At 41.7% G+C, this 8,192-nt stretch overlaps 1 long non-coding RNA gene across 1 annotated transcript; it reads right to left on the reverse strand.

Moving 5' to 3' along the window:
* Nucleotides 1–3,190: 3,190 nt before the first annotated feature.
* On the reverse strand, nt 3,191–7,952 carry LOC140697832 (uncharacterized). The gene is made up of 2 exons (XR_012075192.1): nt 7,783–7,952; nt 3,191–3,635 (listed from the first exon to the last, which is right to left on the reverse strand). It is a non-coding gene; the product is annotated as an uncharacterized lncRNA (long non-coding RNA).
* Nucleotides 7,953–8,192: the final 240 nt, after the last annotated feature.

Genomic DNA, 8,192 nt, shown 5'->3' on the forward strand with positions numbered 1-8,192 from the left:
GACGGACAGCATGAGAACTATGGTCAACTACTACATGATATCTTTGTACAGTGACGTATCCAAAAAAGCAGCTATTCATTTATTGTATCATTACTCAGATGTATTAACTGTGTGCTAGGCTGTCTCTGAGAAACGATGATTAATTATAAGGATAGGCATGGCCTGACCCTAGGAAACCGACTTTCCGTTTTCTTCTTCATGACGGTCAGCTTAATCTTGCTTTCATGCTCTCTTTGGTTATTTCCTTTCTTACCTTCAAGCCCCCAGATCAGGGGAATCTGATCTCATTTTGACTCAGAGTGAACTCTTGACGTCCCCTCCCCCCAAGTCCTATTTCAATTTCCTATAGCCAGGACAGAAGTGGTTTTATAGACAGTACATCAATGCTTTCCTCCAAAGGGCCGCAGAGTTCAGGGTAAATGACGGGCTTGATGATGCTTAATGACTCCCCACTGTAATCAGAGGTTGACATCATTAATTTTTCAGTCCGTCAGCCAGCCAGCAAGCCACGCAGAGTACCCGTCCTGGTGCTAAAATAGCACTGGGTCGCTATTGTCGCTTCTCTGGGGATACAGACACCCGAGGGCTGTCACAGGACCTGTCAAGCCTCGCACAGACAGACATCATCCCTTAGAACGCTCCCTGGAAGAGAGAGCTTGGAGTAAACTCTGGAACCTACAATGGATATGCACACTGCAGGAGAGAACAGAAAAGCCTTTCCAGGGAGGAGCACGTGCGAGAACGGATGTGAAAAATGGAGATCACATTGGCCTCACAGCTCCACACAGCACTTTTCTCAGAAAAATGACCCTGAAACTTTCAAAAATTGCACTCTGCTTTCATTTTAAATTTAATAAGTGTTGTTCTGTCCACTCCCTGACTTGAAGCAAAAGTTGCATTAGCCAGAGACGTGCCTTTCAATGGAAGTTTAAATAAAGCACCCCTAAAGAGGACGACCATTCTATGTAATTTTACGTAATTAACTGTAGCTATTTTGTCATGCTACAATTTTCCGTTTTGCTCCTTATGTCCACAATTTTGATGGTTGTCATGGATTTGGATGGTTTATTTCAGTGCAAGCTTACCCACATTTGTAGGGTGCAGATGGTAATTACTTTCTACCCAAAACCAGACAAGATGCCCCAGGTTCTCAGTTTGATGACACTTGGAAAATTTTTAGCAAAGAAAATAGTGAATGCTCTTCAAATTCGGGCACAAACAGGGAAAGCAAAAGTCGTTTAAAAAGGTCACTTTTATTTCTGCTCTGTCTTACCTTTTCCACTTCTCTGGCTTTTCATTGGTGAGAATTTGAGCATTTTTGACATGAGCATTTCTAAAAAGGCTGAGACTAGTATACAGTGGCAAAGGCTGATATGTTTTTGATTCCCAGAAACTATTTTTTCAAGAGCCTATCTTTAGGAAACATTTATTTTCTAGTCTCTTCAAATAAAAGATCATTCAGAATGTGAAAGTCTAAAGTCCTTGGAGTCTCGGATACATTTTTTTTCCTTGTTCCCTTTCCATCACACATGAAAATTAATATTTTGAATTTTCTATGCTTTTGGTGTAGAATATTATTCATGGACTAAACTTGAAGTTAGAAAAGCTGACCTCATTCTACGAGCGTTGTTGTACAAACTATTACTGTAAGCCTAGAACAGAGCTTTGGAGATTACAAGAGAAATGTAAGACCAAGTCCGTGCCTCCCAGCTCAGCAGAAGGAGTACAATGGTCTCTTAAATTTTTCTTTCTTTTTTTTTTTAGGGTTTTTTTTGGGGGGGAAGTTGTTAATTAGGTTTTTATTTCTTTATTGAGGCGGTACTGGGAATTGAACCCAGGACCTCATGCATGCTAAGTATGCACTCTACCACTTGAGCTATACCCTCCCCACCTTTTAAAGTTTCTTTAAAAATAAACTTGACTCTCTAAACATCTCAGAAGGTCTACATACAAATATTAAGGGATTAAGAGTATAAAGAGTATGTTAATATGGCAAAAATTTTGTAGGTGGCTTGTAGGTGACTAACATTTGGGCAACTCTCTGCTTGATATAGTCCTCTAGCATCACAGCGAGCATTCGGCTACTTCTGAGGACAACAGATTGGTCATTATTCCTGCCCTTGACACACATTAGGGCAGTGAGGTAGAAGTTACAAAGATTCACGAATACTTCCAACCTTCCCTGTGAAGTTTGGAATGAGTGAGGCTAGTCCTAGGGTGACGTTCTGCGGCATCTTTTTCTCTTTTTCAACTTAAGTGTGTGTGTGAGTTATGTGCACTAGGATGTAGCGAGTGTTTCTCACTTAAGGATTTCTGTTTTAGCTGTGACCTGAAACACACAGTTACCCCAAACCTGAAACTAACAGGACTGATGGAGGAAAGAACAGCTAGCTGGTAGCATCCTCAAGACATGCCACAAATAACCATGGCTTGGAAATGGACTAGATGATTGAATCAGGCATTGCTGTTGAGTCTGAAATGGGTATTTGATGGATGGGGGAGGAAGGAGATCTAGGTCATTTCTGTCTTTTTAAAAAATACTTTATTATTGTATTACTTAATTATTTTATTTTGGTTATTTTATTTTGGTAGTGGGTGGGTGACTAGGTCTGTTTATTTTTAGAGGAGGTACTGGGAATTGAGCCCAGGACCTCATGCATGCTAAGCATGCACTCTACCACTTACGTTTCTGTCCTGATGTAGGATGGGGAGGTCCTGAGCCATGATATGGTGGTGAGAGGACAACCCTGCTCTCTGATCGTTCAAAATAATTTTCAGACAAGTATGATTCTACAAGTAAAATATGCCTATATGTAGAATCTCTTTTCCTTCATTTTTTCTTCAAGCCTCTTTGTTACAGCCGTTTGCACCAAAGCGAGTGAGCCCAGTCATTGGTCAGGAGCCTGAAACTCTGTGGCTCTCGGCTGAGATTAAAACCCCAACTTGTTCACACTGTAAAAACAGACTTATGATAACAGGAACGCATGTTGGCAATTCGGAGAAAGACAGATAGATCCGCTGCTACTCTGGCTTTCCCTGGATGATCAGTGAACCTGTTGAAAGCAAAGCTGGGGCCAAGAATTCGTTCCGAACAGGAGACCATAATATGATACCCTTGGAAAGGTTTGAAAAGCAAGTGATCTCACCCCAACCAGCGTTCGCCTTTCAGGTGTAATCACTCAGAGACACCTTATGGTATATGCAGTTTGTGTTTTTATTAGTACAGAGTGAGTTTCAGTTTTCTCCAGGCCAGTTTCAGTCTCTAGGCTCATGCCATAAACTTGAACCTGGAATAGTCAAAGCAGGAATGTCTCTGTTGTTTGGCGTTGAGTTCTACTCATTAGCTGTTAATGAGGCAGGCGTTGTGAAGCCAAGTCCCGTGCGGGCCGTTTGGCTTTATACTGAGAAGAGTGTCTTTCAGAGGCACAGATTGAATTCCTATCTCCCGGCAAACATCAGGCAGATGCCTATCATGGGACACAAATTGATTCTGAGGAATAGTATGATCTTGATTGTGCTGTAACCCACGCCTGTAACTGGATGGAAAAGTGCTAAATATGGCCTGCTGTTTGGAACAGCCTTAGCATCTTCTTATGAGCATAGTCAGTGACGTTCCCCTTTGGTGAGAAGAAAATCTGAAAAACAAAAAGGAGAAGATAAAGTTACCTACAAATGAAAGTCCAATTTTCACTTATACACCAGTATCCTGTTGACCTAGAAGTGATGTTTTTGTTCTGCATGGAATGTTTTGCACAGTATTTTCAGTGTCGTTCTTGGTTTTCAAGTATCTTGCTATAAAAATCTCCCATTTTCCAATTTCATATAATAATGCCTAATCTATAAAGAGTAGACAGGAAGGTACATAAGTCAATTTATGCATCCATCCATCCACCCACCCATCCACCCACCCATCCACCCATCCATCCACCCATCCATCCACCCATCCATCTATCTATCCATCTATCCATCCAGACTTCTAATACACTTTCTGAGGATGTAATTTATCCTTGCTGTGTTAATGTTCTCTTTTGTTGATGCCTTAGTTTTTTGAATCTGGCTTCCAATCCAGCTACTCTCCCCATATTGCTTTCTCAAAGATTACCAGGTTAACCTGCACGTCCAATGCTTATTCTCAATCCCCAGCCTGGAGACAGAAAGGAAGAAGGGCAGACTTCAGACGTGAGCCACCTCCCTGGAGCTCTGGTCCTCTGCCAGCAGAAGGGCAGGCATGAGAAGTTTTGTCCCCTACCTACCACTCCCAGCAAGAGAGCTGTTTCAGGGCTGTATTTGAGCAAATGACCAAAAGCTCTCTCTCCCAAATACTTGTCCTTTTCCTCCCATGACTGATTATCCTGGTTCCCCATCAACCTAATGACTCTCTGAGTCCACTCCAAAATTTGTGAGGCTCAGGGCAAAAAGGAATTATGCGTTTCCTTGTTTAAAAAGCAGGGAAAAGTACCATGAAAGATACTCAAGCATAGAGCTTTTCCTTTCTCTTGAAATTTCTTCACTTGTGATGGTGTCTTTTAATTTGCAGTTTAATGGCATTCGAAACAAATTTTTAATTTATTTGGGTGAATTTAACCACTTGTCTTTAGAGTCTACAACATCAATTTTAAATGCAAATTTAGGAGCATTTGGTTTATACGTAGAATCACTGAAATTACACAATTAGGATTTTTTTAGTTAACACAAGTATATATGTATTTCATTCTTACCAGAAGGGTGGAATCACCACACAAAACAAACTGCTGTTTTTAAGATTCACTTCTTCATATGCACGCATCACACCAACACTCTCTACCATTGGCTCCCTGACAAGGAAAGAAGGACCGAAAAGAAGAGGAACTGTGGATTGATTTATAGCTCCTTCTGTGTCATCAATTTCGGTGTAAGTGGTTGGCTAATACAGGGAAGTAACGCGGTAAGAAAGGATGTAAAGAAGGTTTCATGGTTATTCATGTTTCTTAGAGTGGCACTGATTTCTTGCAAACCAGCAAATTCTGTTCTGAATGAAAATCATGGCCTCTTGGGGCTTTCCACCTTCCTCCCGCCCCTCTTCCTCAGTTGAAGATCACATGGTACTCACGCTGAGTCTTGCTGAATGCCCTTCCACCCATCGTGGGCACTAGACTTCTGTGTCAGGGGACAGGGAGCACTGCATGTGATGGGGAAGCAGGGAAGTGTGGATGTGTGCAGGGTCTCCTTACTGACAAGCTCCATGGTCCCATCCAACTTTCATTACAGACAGAAAATTCAGAGATAAAATTATCAAGAATTTCAAGACTATGGTAGTAGAGCATTTCACGAGGCTTGGAGTCCTTGTTAGCATGGAGCCTATGAGACTGCACAGGCCACACCCATGAAGCTGGCCCTAGACTCTCTCTGATTTCTATCTTCCATCCAGTCCACCTGTCTGTGTCAGGTGTCATTGTCATCATCATCTTCTCTTTCTAGATTCTATTCACCCTTAGAGATTCAGTTCACACCCCTCTGTCTCAGAATCCCAGCTTTCCCCTGAGTCTGAATCTCCAAGTGCCTGCTGTACACATCTCAACGCACAACATGTCTAAAATAAAAGCCATCATTTTCCTCTTAAAGCTGTACTCCCTGCTTCAGTTACTGAAATCAAAATTCTCAGTTGCTTGGTCCTCAGTCTGCACGATGCTGATAACATGGTAGTTGCTGAATACACACCAGTTTATTGCTCATATTGAAAATCTGCTTCCGGTTACAAATTTGCAGAATTCAGCCTCAATCATTCAGAATTTGATTGTTCTGGTGGGAGATGACCCGTGTCTTTATTTCCCTTCTCTCCCACTTTAAAAATTATTCTCTTATCTTCAAGACATTGTACAGAAGCAAGGGATTAATATAAAGTTTAATCATCCACTTCTTAACACTAACTGAAAACTTTTAATGGAAAAGGCATTGATATTAATAGTTAAAATGAATACTGGGGCTTGGAGTAGATTTCACTTACAAATGCTCATAACTTCACCTTTCAATTACTCTCAAATAAGCAGTTTCATTTCTTCTTTTCTTTTCTATTTCCAGATTTGTATATATATGTACTTTTAAAAAAACTCTGCCAGTGGGCCTCAGACATAATCCCTTCTAAAGCCACATTGGCTACTGTCTTGTTATTTGTATTCTTTGTTGCAAGAATTGTAACTGGATGGACTTTAATTATGGTGTTGTGATATTTCCAGTGCTTCCCACTTCTGGTTAGGACATAAATACAATGGCAGTATTTTGTGTTGTTTTTCTGGCACTCCCAGTGCAGACTAGAACCCAGGAAAGGTTCAAGGGTATTAAAAACAAGAACAACAAAAAGACAAACAGAACTAATAAAGACGGGGGTTTGGATGATTTCAAACCTCATGATGGTATTTGGATTATATTTAAGTGAGGTTCAAGTCAGTTTCTGTTTTTATGGGACCCTCCAAGCCCGTTTCTAGCCATCTTTGCTCTAGGTTTGGCAAGTGGAAAGACTACACCACCTTCTTGCTTGACTGGGGCTTATCCAGTTATTAACTGCCTGCTACACGGAGGTAGAATTTTTACTTCTTTCAGATGGCCCAGGCACTGGAAATAATGTGCTACTTGTATAATAAATCCAAAGAAATGCCAAAATAACATGTGGCTTCCAAAAATGGCCCAGAGAGCTGTAAGGCACAAGAAAGAGGAAGCCGACTTCGCATCCAGTATCAACCTCTCCGTCCAAATCTGCATTCTGGCAGAAATAAAAGTGTTAGTTATTTGTGAAATTTGAAAGGAAGATTTTACAGAAGACTTACTTCTAGACTGTTCTAAGACCTATTTCATTTACGGTAATCCTCTAATTTGAAGGTACCCAGAACTATTTTAAAGGATTCCTTTAAACGGTTGTAACAGGTCTGTGACATTTCGTGACATAACATCAAAGCCAGTAAGGCAAGATACCAATCAGTCAAAAAAACCTGATTAAGTTTTTGCTGTGTCTAGCACTGTTATAAAACAGCTGTAAAATGAGTAACTCCTACCTTAAAAAAAAATGAATCTTTTTGAGGTTAAAATAATATAGGCATATGAATAATGAGAGAAGAATATAATATAGTATATAGATAGCTCTATATTGTATAAAATATAGAACATATTCTATAATAAATATAAAATATAGTATATAGTAAGAGATCAGAAGAGGAAGAAACTAGATCCCTGTGGGGAGGAGAAAGTGAAGCTTAAAAAATCTTTCTCCTTGGATCTGAGTTGGGTGAACGTGGCCTGGCAGTCTGGGAGGCCTGAGTGGAGGGGAGGGAACAGCATGGCTTTAATACGAGGGCCCACTCCTGGGAAAGGGACCATCAGGACTTGGTGCTCGGCGCCCTGGCTGGTTTGTAAAAGCCCCTTGTGATGTGCTGATTCTCATGACCTCTTCCCGGAACTTGAGCACTTTTACCATCTCCTCCATCTCCTCTTGTGTAGACGGCAGGGATCTTTCTTTTTCTTCAGTTCTTGGACAAGAAAATTGATTTACTTCCTCGAGCTCAGGTTGACTGTCATCAACTTTCCAGAAGTGTCAGCGAGGCTGGGTGTATTTGCTGGCTCCTTCTCTAGCCTGGCCTTCTTTACAGTTGTCTCCACCTTGGCACACTCCTTTTTAGCCACACAAAGCTGGTCAATGAGGTGGCCTTTCTCCTCAATCTGTGCAGCCAGTGTTTTTGCCAGTTGCTTTTCATGTCTTCCATTAAGTTGACTTCTAACAGACTGAGTAAGTCTGAGAGTAAATAAGACACCCACCATTAAGCTGAGGCCAGGCAGACTCAACACTGCCTCCCAGTGGAGGCTCTGGGACATGAACTGAGAACACAGGCCATGGGGAGGGCAGCAGCAAAGCCAGGACTGCACTCAGCTTCCTAAGAATCAGCCCAAAGCCAAGCTCCAGAGAGGACAATGGCCCCTCCATGGCTCTTGACCCACCCAGGGCTCTGCCCAGTTACCGTGGCTCCAGCAGCCACAACAAGCCCCAGGGGACACTCCAGCATTCCACCTGGAACCCAGCCAGCAACCGACATCCTGGGTTAATCAGCTATCGGTTCAGTGTCGGTGGGGAGGAGGGGGGTTGTCAGAGGAGAGGGTTGTAACTAAAATGCAATTCTCTCTCTTATTGTCTAATGGTATTTTTTTTTACCTCTTTCTTTTTGTGTTTA

Source organism: Vicugna pacos, chromosome 8, assembly GCF_048564905.1.
Source record: "Vicugna pacos chromosome 8, VicPac4, whole genome shotgun sequence".
Lineage (NCBI taxonomy): Eukaryota > Metazoa > Chordata > Mammalia > Artiodactyla > Camelidae > Vicugna > Vicugna pacos.